This window comes from Squalius cephalus (genome assembly GCF_949319135.1).
Source record: "Squalius cephalus genome assembly, chromosome: 4".
In the NCBI taxonomy this organism is placed as follows: domain Eukaryota; kingdom Metazoa; phylum Chordata; class Actinopteri; order Cypriniformes; family Leuciscidae; genus Squalius; species Squalius cephalus.
The window spans coordinates 12568241-12582357 of NC_137125.1; the positions used below are offsets into that span (position 1 = coordinate 12568241).

The 14117-nt window shown below is 37.2% G+C and overlaps 1 long non-coding RNA gene across 1 annotated transcript; it reads right to left on the reverse strand.

Moving 5' to 3' along the window:
• Positions 1-272: 272 nt before the first annotated feature.
• On the reverse strand, positions 273-13601 carry LOC307157447. The gene is made up of 2 exons (XR_013820983.1): positions 13534-13601; positions 273-583 (listed from the first exon to the last, which is right to left on the reverse strand). It is a non-coding gene; the product is annotated as an uncharacterized lncRNA (long non-coding RNA).
• Positions 13602-14117: the final 516 nt, after the last annotated feature.

Sequence of the window (14117 nt, forward strand, 5' to 3'; positions counted from 1 at the left end):
ATGTGCCTATGAAGGTTTCCTTTTTGATTGAAACTTTTTCCACATTGTTTGCAGGTGAAAGGCTTCTCTCCAGTGTGAATTTTCATGTGGTAATTAAGGTTTCCTTTTTGGTTGAAACTTTTCCCACACTGTTGACAGGTGAAAGGGGTCTCTCCGGTGTAAACTCTCTTCTGGACTTTAAGGTTACAGTCTTGAACAATAGTCTTTCCACACTGAGAGTATGTATAAGGCTTCTCTCCAGTGTGAGTTCTCATGTGCTTGTTAAGGATTCCTTTTCGGGTGAAACTTTTTCCACATTGTTCGCAGGTGAAAGGTTTCTCTCCAGTGTGAATTCTTATGTGGTCTTCAAGGTGTCCTCTCTGTTTGAAACTATTTCCACATTGAGGGCACATGTAAGGCTTATAAGTATTGTAGCTGAAAAGACTTGTAGTCCCGTTTTTTTTTGCCATTTCTCGTGAGGACTTTTCAGTCTGTGACCAAGTACAAGATTTTTCTCCAGTAATGAAAACATGCTGATTGTTATATTGATCTTTCTCTTCCATTTCATTCAGTAATTCAGTCTCCTCTTTCAGTGCCATCAGGTCTAAGAACAAAACAGAGAAACAAATTGTTAACCCCAGTTTAATGGCACAAAGCAACAGACATCAAAACATCTATACATCTAAAGCATGTTAACCAATTTAACCATCCTATACCCAGTTGGTGTTGAAGAATTTCCCTTGTCTCATGTAAAAGTCTGAATGCTGTAATGCCTGGCCAGGTGAAACCAAAAAGAGCTTTTTGGCAGCAAACACTTAACATGGGTTTGCTTCATACAGGGAGAACAAAAGTAGCCCATGTGTAAAATGAAATAATCTGCTGTATCTTTAATTATGTGGGCCTAATTTTCTGCCAGAGGTCCTGGACATCTTGTTCAGATACATGGCATCATGGATTCGATCAAATACCAACAGATAAAAAATCAAAACCTGACAACCTCTGTTAGAAATCTTATAACGGGCCATGTTTGGATCTTCCAACAGGACATTGATCCAAAAACAAACATCAAAATCAAAACAAAAATGTACCACTGAGCACAAAACTAAGCATCTGCAATGGCCATCCCAGTCCCTGACCTGAACCCTATAGACAATGAGTGGAGTGAACTGAAGAGAAGCGCCAACATGGATCTGGGAATCTGCAGGATCTGGAGAGATTCTGTATGGAGGAATGGTCTCTGATCTCTTGTCAGGTGTTCTCCAAACTCATCAGGCATTATAGGAGAAGACTCAGAGCTGGTATCTTGTCAAAAGGAGGTTGCAAAAAGTATTTAATAAAAGGCGGCAAATAATTGTTCCTTAAGTGTTTTGGAGAAAAACATTTATTTCATAATGTGATTTCCCCCCCACTTTCAGTTCTTTTACTTCAATGAAAGGTACAATTTTTGCATTTTTTTAAAATTAAATATCAAAAGGATAAACAATGCAGATTTATTTTTCACAGCCATCTTTGATCATATTTACCAAGGGGGCAAATAATTCTGACCAGCACTGTATGAGACATATTCATTTTGTATTGAATGCCATTTATTCCATATCTAAATCCCGATTATATTAAACATTATTATTCTAATGTAAAAACAACCAACATACTTTAGTGTATAAGAACATAGTTTATGTCTGGACAGCGTTGTGTGAGAAAAAAAAAAAAAAAAGAAATCACAGGACAGGTTAATTACTTTTGGAGACTGGCTGCATTTATCATCAAAACAAAAATAAATTACAGGTGGGTGAGGGCGTGGGTGATCCTCGCTCCGATGCGGGACAACAGGTCATCAAACTGGGCGCAGGACAGGCCGAAGTACTGCTGATAGTGGCCGTCATCCAGGCGCAGCTCCTGGAGCAAATGGTGAAACTCGCCAAACTTGGTACGCCTTCGGAGTACAGAGTAGGGGTCAAGTACGGCGATGTTGACCCCTACGCCCCTTTTCTGCTCTCCAGAGCAAATACAGAGTGGTAACTCTCTCGATGAACATTTATACCCCGTCAAGGTCACTGAGGTCTGGTGATCAGCTGCGGCTGAATGTGCCCAGGACCAGGCTGAAGACCCGAGGCAACCGCTCTTTTTCAGCAGTTGCTCCCAAATTGTGGAATGATTTACCGCCGCACATTAAAGTTGCGCCCACCCTCCACACTTTTAAATCTCGTTTAAAAACATATTTTTATTCCTTGGCTTTTGATTCAACATGAGAGCTGATGTGGTCTTCGTTGTCGTTGTCATTGTTGATGCTTTTATTTATTTATTTTTGTTTGTTTTTGTTTTATATTTTTTATCTCTGTAAAGCACTTTGGTAACCTTGTTGTTTGTTTAAATTGTGCTATATAAATAAAGTGGTATGGTATGGTATGGTATGATGAACGCTCAATCAACATCAGCCATCTTGCAAACCGCCTAGCACTTGCTCCTCCCAGAAAAAGCGGATTTCGCCTTGGACGCGCGTCAATTTCGCTTCAAATGCTTGCTTTACACACACGTCCTTTTCGCTTTGGAATTAAAAATGTTCAAGCGTCGAACTACACGCCATAGACGTGAATTTGACGCTCTATTCGCGTTTGGTGTGAATGCAGCATTAGAGGTCCTCGTATCTTCCGCAGGTCTCACGACACAATCTTGCCAGTTTTGGGTTATCAAACAGAGGTAATTGTCTACTGAGATTTGCCGCATTTCACGCTTACACAATCAAAGATACTTTTGTATAGCCCCCATGGTTTTGCATACACTTGAATTTAAAATAACGTTTACTTCAGTAGAGGTATGGCCACTATTACACATATTTGTCGACCAACTTTACTTCTCTTATACTAGCTTTGGTTTGGCCATGCCGTGATTTCTCATGTACACTTATCTAAAGTAACATTAAATTAAAACAGAGGTAAAACAGACGCACCCAGATTTAGATTGATAAACCAGCATTTTGCTGCCCTAAACGGAAATAACTTGTCTCTGCAAACAAAGTACACTTGAATTGATGCCAAATATTAGAAATCAATCTTAGAGTCAGTCAGAATAAAATCAAATGTGTACAATTTATTGACCAGGTAATAGAGCAATAATTCAAAATCAAATTCATAGAATAAAATCATTGGTCAATCAAATATAACAACAACAATTCAGAAATCGAGGAATTAAAGAAACATTTACCTGGCAACGAAAAACTACACACAGCGATTGTGTGGGAAGTCTACCTACAGACTCCACAAACCTTTTTTTTTTAAAGGGACAATGCACATCAATTGACATTTTTTGTTTACACTCAAAATGTAAATGCGCCAGAGTTAGCAGAAAAGCTACTTTTCATCTGTAGTCCCTTGGCATGTCAAAAAGAACTGCACAACTGTTCACAACTGTGGAATCAGAATTTGTAAATGAATGGGTTCTTGTTTTACATACAGGAGGTAATTTGAATGGAAGATCTGGGGGAGGGAACACCTTTAAGGGACACATCACTTTTCCCATATTTTATAACTTCTTTTAGCTTTTCATTATGGTTGGGAGAATGAGACCATTTTACCAGGTGCACTGAGGCACTTTAACCCCCTGAGGTCGACAATCGCGCCGGCGCGATAGGCTCGCTTTTTTCAGTTCAGTTCAAAAGAAATTAATTTTGCTCTGTTGACTTTGATATTACAAGCAAGTTTCATACATCAATCGATTCTGTTAAATGTGTAGCCTATTATTTTTGTGTATACTCACAATAAAAACAAAGTGTTGTGCTTTTTGCCAAATAAAGAAAAATAAACGTGATGCGAGTTCTGCCTTCTCTCTGTCAGTGAAGACCATTCTGAAACGCGTCCGAAAATGAACTAACTCAGCGAATACTCAGTCAAACAGGCATACAGACACACAGGCATGAAGCTTGAATTATCTTCTTTTAAATGAAGTAATTTATATAAAAAACAAATATTCTCATCTTGTGAAATCTGTATTAAAAGAGAGCGATTCCAGTCGAGCTAATTAGAGCTCATTCAAAGGTAATGTGAATCTGCCCATGGAGAGCGCGTGCTATTCAAACGCAAATTACTGAGGCAATCCACGCAAACCTGTGAACGCCCACATATCAGCTCGAGAAAACACAAGCGCTGTGAGAAATAATAATAATAATGGAAAATCTACCTCAGAGTGCGGGTATTGCAGGAGAGAGGATCCGAATAACGTTACTGTAGTACGTTTTTTTTCCTTCTCAAGTTAATCGCGTTTCTGTGAATGAATGAACGGCAGCCGCAGAGATGCGCGCTTTTTACCACAGCTCGCAAAAAGACAGTTTAAATTTAAATTGCGTCTCTGTGTGAATGAATGATGATGTTTTAGCAAACTGTATTGCTATACTGAGATGAGTAAAAATCGACAGAAATATGTTGAAATAAAATGTAGGCTATTTGTATAAGCAACGTATTAAACTGAAAATTAACATTTATATGCCCTAATATTTCATAAAAACAACGTTACAGTCAGGCGTTTCTGTTTGTGAATGAATGTTTCGGTTTTAGCAAACTGTATTGCTATACTGAGTAAAAATCGACTGAAATATGTTTAAATAAAATGTATTTGTATAAGCAACGTATTAAACTGCAAATTAACATTTATATTTCTTATAATAAAAATGAAAGACCTATGTTACAGACATATGAAAGACAACATTTCGTTGATTAGTTTTGGATAGATTATACATTTTTACTGTAAAATATCTGCCACCTCAAATAAGCTTTTGTTTGCCAATATTTGCTCATGTTAAATATAGTATGTTTTGTCAAAAATAAAGTAATCAAATAATCAATCAAATCCTTAACTTTGAAATATGTATGATAAAATGTATACTTTAGTTTTTACAAAGAAAGATTACACTTAAATTGTTGTTGTAATTGTAACCTTTTTAATAAAAAAATATATTTACAAGGTAGATGTAAACAAACTATTAAAAGGTAAATATAAGCCTTTTCTTTAAATAATTTTTATTGTGTTTTATTAGTGACAAATTTGGGGAGAGGATAAATATTCCAAAACTGAAAATACAGTATGAGAATTAACTGCACAATTACTATGTTTTCCTTGGATATTATACCGTATTTTCCGGACTATAAGTCGCACTTTTTTCATAGTTTGGCTGGTCCTGCGACTTATATTCAGGTGCGACTTATATATCAAAATTAATTCAGACTGAGATGAAAACATTACCGTCTACAGCCGCGAGAGGGCGCTCTATGGCGGAGTTATTCAGAAGCGACACTAAGGATGAAGAAAATTCAATGGATTCAGTGATGTGGAATGAGATCGTGGGAGCTTGGTGAACTTGTTTACTGGTAAATTGCTTGTTGGACTCGCTGGCTTATGTTAATTTAGCCTATTCAGCCTCCCAGGTATATGTTCTTTATGCTATTGTGTAGCTGAATAACTGTTAATGTGTTGCGTTAACATACCGGACACCTACTCAGCCTGTTGTTCTGTGTGCTACTGTGTAGTTGAATAACTTGTCTTTCCAGATTAAATGTCTGTTCTTGGTCTTGGATTTTGTGAAATTAATTTCTAAATAAATGCGATTTATAGTCCAGTGCGACTTATATATGTTTTTTTCCTCTTCATGACGCATTTTTTGACTGATGCGACTTATGCTCCAGAGCGACTTATAGTCCGGAAAATACGGTAGGCCAAATTGCAAGCACAATATGTGGAAAAATAAAAAAGAATTGAGATGCTTCCAACTGTTGCTCTTGCATTCTTGTGGCTCAGTGACTCACCTGAATGAATGGCTAATTAAGTATGCAGGCCCCATTGCCTCCAGGTGCGAACCACTAAATATTCATGATCGTTGACGCCCACTCCGCATATTGCCTTTCCAAACAGAAAGTGCTTTCAAAATTCAAATCAATGTATTGTGTTATGTGAATGTTTAGGCAGGGTGATTTTCACATCATTTTGAAGAAAAAACACTAGGCGATGACATCCATTAGACAAAAGTCTTATTGGCACATATTTAGTATGTGTTTTGTGGCCTTATTTCAGAAACTTTAGTTTTTAGTTTTTTCAATAACCACACATAAACATTTTTCTCTCAAAAATGCAGACATGTACATTCTTGTTGCTCACATATGGTAGCCCTGTTTGTGCTAAATAGTGTGTAATTTTTTTTTTGCCATTAATATGTTTATAAGCAACTGAAAAAAGCACAAATGTCAGGGCATGTCAGAACATCTCAAGGACCCCAAAAACACCTTAGACATGTATAGTTACTTTTTTGTCCATCCTTAACATTACATAGGTTTTCAGTGAGTTTTAGGTGAGGAGATAGTGAGAGTGAGGTGTAGGGCTGTCACTTTACGTTCGAAAATCGATTGCACAATCGATCGGACCAACCAACACAAGTTTTGAAACCGAAAATAGGGAATCGATTTTAACGGTCTTCTCTCGGAGCGCATCCAGCTCGTCACGATACGCCCGCAGCGAACGCGTGTCACACAGCAACTGCAGGATCTGACAAACACACATAACAGCAAATTATACTTCTGCATAATGTGTCTCTTTTTACTACAAAAATGTGAATTCTGCCGGTATTTAGAAAGTCTCATGCATACAGATACAGATTCGGGCTACGGTCTACAATCGCCTACGTAGGCGAAATTTGTTTGACATTTCTAATCGTAAACACAGGCATGTTGAATCCTGCAGTGATTTTTTTCATTGATGTTATGGCAGTCCACTCTGCTTATTGTTTTTCGAGAATGTTGCACTCCTGTTTGTCATTGTGCACGAAACTTCACGCCAATAAATTATCAGAAATATTGCTGACTTGTGCGCGTCTCAAGCGCCCTTTATACGTTCATCCTAATGCCTTTTAGTTGTCCATGGATTTGCCTATATTTGGCGTTTAAAATGGAAACGTCTTTAGACGTGGAAAATTGATTTTACAATTGATTCAATGAACACTTATGTCTCAAAAATCGAACAGGATTTTTTCACAAAAGTGACATCCCTAGTGAGGTGTGAGCTGCAATGTGTGCTGCGTCTTGGATGTTTCTGTTACATATGCAAGAGAGAGTTCAAATGTTAATTCTCAGGAGAGTCTTTGTTTCCTCGAGGGGTCGCTCAGACTTACTGGCTTAAATAACCAAAATATGAACATACAACTTAATGAACTTAATTATCAGAACAATTGTGTCTTCTGAACCAGTATTTGTGAAGAACTTCGATCAGGATTTAAGCCCAATCATTGCATAAAAACTGCTTGAAGTTACAAGTGACCTGCTTTTACCATCTGATTGTGTGTCAAAGTAAAATAATGACAAACCTCTTTTCTTTTCTAGACCCGTTTCAACTGGTCGCTCTCCCTTGATGCAATAATCTGCTGCAGCTTGTACACGGGCTGTATGCCATCTGTTTACAGGCGATTAAACGAGGCAACTTTCCAACCTCAACCTCTTTCTCTTTGCACCAGCCGCACATCTTCCACGTGAAACAGAGCTAAACCATTCCAGCAGTGAAACACACGGTACAGCCAAAAACATTCGATTTGAACTATCATAGTAACACAAATTGCTTCCACGTATTAATAACTTAAATAATAATAATAATAATTCATCACTTTTATATTGCGCTTTTCTAGGTACTCAAAGCGCTTTTACATATGGAAGGGGGAATCTCCTCAACCACCACCAATGTGCAGCATCCACCTGGAAATTTTTTCAAATTGCGCCAGAATGCCCACCACTCACCAGCTTATTGGTGGAGAGGAGACAGGGGGATGAAGCCAATTAGTATATATGGGGGTGATTAGGAGGCCATGATGGACAGAGGCCCAGGGATTAAAGTGAAAAAAAATCTTCTGACTGAATTTTTTTTTTAGGCCAAGTCATATTCCTTTAACTTTTTAAATAGTCGAGACCAATAGCGTTTTAAGGGGAGACGTTTTAAACCGCTTTAATATTGCCAGTAGGCGTATTTTAAAAGCTATTTTAATCTATGAAAACCAGGTAGGGAGCATACTAATATAATTATAATTTGCCTATATATATATATATATATACTAGGGATGTCCCGATCCGATCCACGGCATCGGTATCGTGCCGATACTGGCCCAAAACGCTAGATCGGATATCGGAGAGGAGAAAAAAAATGATCCGATACCTATGATCCGATACCCATTAGGGGTGGAACGGTACGTATTCGTACTGAACGTACGTTCGGTGCATGGATTTACACAGAGAATACACAGTATAAAAATAAATAAATCTCGCGTGCACATTAATTAATGTAATACGGAACTAACGTTACTGTTAGATACGCGCATATGCGGGTTCTTTAGGGACACCTAATCTGTAGCCCGCCTTAGCTCTGAACGCGCGTCTATATCGCTTCAAAAGCTCACTTTATCATTATACACGCGCGGCGCGTCCTATTCGCTTTGGACGCGCGAATGGATTCAAACTGTTCAAGCATCGAACTAGACGCGATAGACGCAAATTTGACGCTCTATTCGCGTTTGGTGTCAGCAAAATGAACAGGCTGTGATGTCAAGATTGCAATGCTGGAGTGTGTGTGTGTGTGTCAGAGAGAGAGAGGCACGGGCGCGATCGAACAGTGGAAACATATAAACATACTCCGTCATTTTCATACAGGACATCATTAAAACTGCAAAAAGTGTTTAGCCTACTTATATTTGTGTAAAACACAACATTGTGCTTTTGTCAAACTGTAAAATCTTGTCAAACTGTAACTGTCACCCAACCAAAATCACACACACACACACACACACAGTTTAAAAGCAAAAATGATCTCATCTTTTGGACATTCATCATTGCATTGGTTTTCATTTCTTGTCCTAAAACAGAGCACTAATCTGTTTATTTTTAAGTTACACATTCTACATTGAATAAAAAAGAAAATCAAATGTGTTTTTAAAAGTAGTATTTTATACAGAAATAAATTATTTATAATTCAGATGAGAATAAAGTTAAAGTTAATTCAAATTTAAAGGAAACAAATATATTGATCTGAAATATAGCAAATTAATTTTAAATTCATTCAGGTTACCAAACATATCTCAAGGTCTTTTGAATAAAGGCTGGCAGTCTTTCATTATCAACTGTTGTTGTGGACTATATACTGGAGAAGTATTTGTTCTCCATTTGAGTGAGATGTTTTTATGTGGCTAATTGAGCAAAGTGCTTCCATTATATTTTATTATTATTAGTATTAGTTCAAGAATAAAATAAAAATATCGGATTGATATCGGTATCGGCAAATAGTCAAAGCTGCGGCATCGGTATCGGAAGTGAAAAAGTGGTATCGGGACATCCCTAATATATACACATACATACATATATATATATATATATATATATATATATATATATATATATATATATATATATATATATATATATATATATATATATATATGTATGTGTATATATATGTATGTGTATATATATATATATATATATATATATATATATATAGGCAAATTATAACACGTTTACACAAAATTTGTTAACACACAAGTAAGTTACTTTTCCCCTTTACTTAACATAAATTGTAAGAATATGACTAATAGTAAAGACTAGTACTATTAAATAAACATTAGGCCTATGCTAAAGCTATTAAATAGCAGTCCCAAACTAGTTTTTGTTAATACAATGTTGGTATGAGCCACTACAGTCATTTAAAAATATAAAAAATGACACAAAGAAAAATAGTGGCATTTTGGGGTTAATATGGAAACGACAGTTACCATGGTGAATACACAATATTAACAATAACTGTTAATGAAACATGGAAACTGGTGAATAGAATGAGAATCATACCTGCATTACTTTTATTTCGTGTAATTTACAACGTAACGGCGTTGCATGCTCGTAGTTTCTTTTGCACTTGATCAGTGAGGCGATACAGCGCGCGCCGCTGCATTTGCGCGTGCAATTGAGTGTGCGCTATGAGAACAGGATAACGGCTGACAGGACAAGACAGTCCGTTTTTTTTAAAGGTGAAAAACTTTATTTCAGCGTACACTTATGTCACTGCCTGCCTGCCGTGCCTGGTAGTTCCTATTGTGCTGGGTTTTCTGAAGTAGTCATGATTCGCCTCTCATAACATAACATGCTCTAAACATGCACGCAGAGTGGAAAAGGAGGAGCGGGGGCGCGGGGAGCAAGGATCAGGATCACAGCGCAAATTTGAACTATATCGATGCGATATGGTCTAATTCCATATCGCATTTCAAAAATATATCGATATATTTTTTATATCGATATATATCACCCAGCCCTACCTGCATAATAAGTGTGTCACTGAAATATAGTTCTACCTCAGCGCTCACCTGTAGCCTGACATGCACTTTCCGTGAGCGGTAATTGAAAACCCGGAGTGGACCATGAGCGAAGTGATTACAGAGTGCTTAGAGTGGAGAGAGGAACGTGCTTTTGCTCCACTCCAGGCTTTGATCACATCCCCCTCAGCAGGGTGAAAACACCTTGTCTTTCCTTAATTTAAGACCTATTCAAACTAAAATTAAGATATTACACTATTTGAGAAATGAAAGCCTATTTACGGCCTTAAAATTATGAAAAGTGAATTTAAGACTTTAAGGACAGACTGGAACCCTGCAATTAACGGAAATCCGTCGTTGCGACGGAGAACTTTAATCCCTGGAGGCCACTGGGCAAATTTGGCCAGGATGCCGGGGTTACACCCCAACTCGTTCTGAAAGACATCCTGGGATTTTTTGTGACCACAGAGAGTCAGGATCTCGGTTTAACGTCTCATCCGAAGGACAGACATCATACCCTCGGGCGGCAGACAGATCCCACCAGTCGTCAACAGCGTTTCTTAGAAATCACTTACTGCACCTTTAAGACAAGGGTTTTCTACATTCTCTTGGACTCCCTTGTGTGGCCCCCAACTTGGTTAAACTTAGCTTAATAAGGAGCTCATTAGTGACTGTCAGTGAACAGTGTCAGTATGCCTTATACCTGCTGTACCATTTTAAAGGGGTCATATAATGGTACATGCACTTTTACAAGTTGATTGTACTGAAATGTGTGTTGGCAGTGCCTGTACACAACCATCATAAAATGATAAAAATCCATCCAGTGATTTTTTTTTAATCTCCTTATATGTTTTCCAATCTCAAAAACCAAGCCGTTCGACCTAGTGACGTCACACGGTCGGACGCCCCCCCACGATTTGTGATTGACAGCAGCGTTTCAACACAGTCCCGCCCTCGCTCGTGAGCGAGCTGTCAATCATAGTCCGCGCGTCATTGTTGATACTCACTGGAGCACTGTCTATGAGCAGAATGGCGTCTAAGCGATTGTGGTGTTCTGTTCTTGGGTGTAATAAGGAACACAGCAGTCATTTTGATGTTCCTAAATCCGAAACGCTGAAGACACAGTGGCTGAGTTTGTTTTCAAAGGGAATATTCCCCACGATCAACGTCAATGCTTTCATGTTTGCGCGAATCATTTCACCAGACTGCTTTATAAACGAGGGTCAGTATAAAGCTGGTTTTGCTAAGAAGCTGCTCCTGAAAAAAGGATCGGTACCAACTATTCGTGTTCCTGCTGCACCTCCAGAAGAAGAAGTGAGTGTCATGTTTTATTAACCTTTATATTAATATTTATATTAATCTTTGCAAATCGCTAGCACGCTTCACGATGAATGCGGCTGTTTACACTCAGGGTACATTATGGCATGTTTTCTATGTACGACGTTCTCAATATAATTTATAATCCCACGTTTATAATGAACAACGCGTTATGGTTATTGTGTACGCACAGAACAGAGGGGCGGGGTGAGCAAAGCTCATTATCATTTAAAGACACATGCACTTAAACGGCGTGCTGAAAACAGAGCTGTTTTTGACCAGGTAAAATGAGTGTTTTCTTACAATACTAATGAGAATTTTTAATTAAAGTATATTACAAACTTTTAATTTAGACCCTAAAGAATCATATTAGCTTGTACCTAGTGTGGTGGCCTGGGATCATCAGGGCTCCAGACTGCGACCAAAATTTTAGAGTGTGCAACTGAATTTTAGCCATTAACTTCACATACTTCTCATACTTTTAAAAATCCAGCATTTAGTTTATCCTGATACGCGCTCATTGTCATTCGTAAACACGACGGCTTTCTTCTTCAATTAGGGGGTTTGGCGTCACAACGGCTATGTTTCCAGGTGGACTACTATTGCGGTTTGTGTCAGTAAATCAAACCAGTGACTAAACGGTCAACTTCACACTGTTTCTCTTAGTAAGATGAAAATAATCTTGTTTAAACTGTGATTAAATAATGTATAGAAAGCGATCAAAGAATGCTTCCTTCAATCGCTGGAGCTGTCAATCAAACAGCTGGACTCTGGACTCTTGCCAAAGCTCCCGTTACTGGCCTTTATCACAGTCCGTTTGTCATCACATCTTGCTCCGATTAGTAGCGTAAATAAATTTCTGTCTGCATTATTGTAAATGGGCGGATGTCAGTAACTGAACTTAAAAATAAACATCAATATTTAAAACTGTTTATTTAGACTTGCATGATACACTATCATGTATGTCATCTTTAATTTTAATGTATAACATTATCAGAGCGACACGATTGTCATGAGATTAACAAGCAGCTCAAGTTAAACCAGTTAGAAGATCAAACCAGTTATTTCTGAATAATCTCTATGAGCTGGAAATATTCCATTATTTAAACAACTTCAATTTGATGTAATTATGGATGATTGCATCGTAAAGTAAGTGCATGAAAAATTGCGAACATTATTGTTTAATATAGGTTTCCCCCAAACCTCTAACTTAATCCCCCTGAAATAGACTTTAGTTATAATTAATATTTTAAGATTTGTCTAATTCTAATGCTCTTTAATGCGTTTGGTTGTTTGTATAATATTCTTGAATAACTAAAAGAACTAAAAACACTCAAAACTAAATCTCTGAGTGTGTCTCAATCAGATCTAGTTCAGTTCACTGGTAAGAGAGTCAGTCAGAGAGAGAGTTAATGGACTTAAATCACCCAATTAAACAAAAAACACTCAAATCTAGCACTACTAATTAATAAAAGAACAAACTATACAGACACTTAATATTTAGCCAATTATGTTTTAAATTTTCACGAAAACAATTGCTATTAGTTTGTAAAAGCTGGAATTTATTTTTTTGACTGAGTTTAATTTAGAGTGCTTTGAATCACTAAATCAGATGTTGCCAATAAATTGATTCAATTGACTCGGAGTTTCCAAAAGCTCTTTTTTCTCCATCACTACTTGCCAGTGACTGTAGTGTTTATGATGAACTGATTCACAATTTAGAGAGCGGAATGAGACGCACCTTTAATATTACTCATGTGTTTTCATTCTGTTACTTTGCTCACAGAGCGTTTATAATGTTAGGTAATGCAATGTTACATTTAATAACACATAATTCATTCTGCGTCGCTTGTAAAAGTTTGAAGTCGATTAAATGGTTTCTACAGGTTTAAATAAACACCGTATACACTTAAAACACAAACCTTTCTTCAGCCGAATCACAACAGATGCAAGAGCGCGGCGCAGCCTAATGACGTCACTGAACCAGACCAAAATAAAAGTCCTCCTGATACAATAAATATCAGCTGTATGCAGTCACTCACATTTGTTTTTTGATCACTGAAAATGTATTAAGTTAAACAATTTGCAAATAGAGCAACATTGAGATCTCCATATCTCTGGGAATTAACCTTATAAGACCCTAACAATTTACATACAAAAATAATAGTTTGTTGAAAACCTGAATTTAAAATCATATTGGAATATTTTTAATACTTATTGAGTTACAGGCAAGCAAACATAGGATAATAATATTTATGGCTCTCAGACAGGTATGTTCTATGCAATTATTTTCATAAAAAGAAACAAGATACACTTCTAGTTTCAACATTATTTGTTATTCAGACATTTCCCTTAAAAAAAAAAAAAGTATCGACTGTATGCAAAGTGACTCACAGTGACCACTGAAAATGTGCACAATTTGACAATATATTCATGTAGCAGCATTAAGGTCTTTATATCTGCGAGGTTGAAACATAGAGGGTCTTTGAAATGAAGATACCAGTAG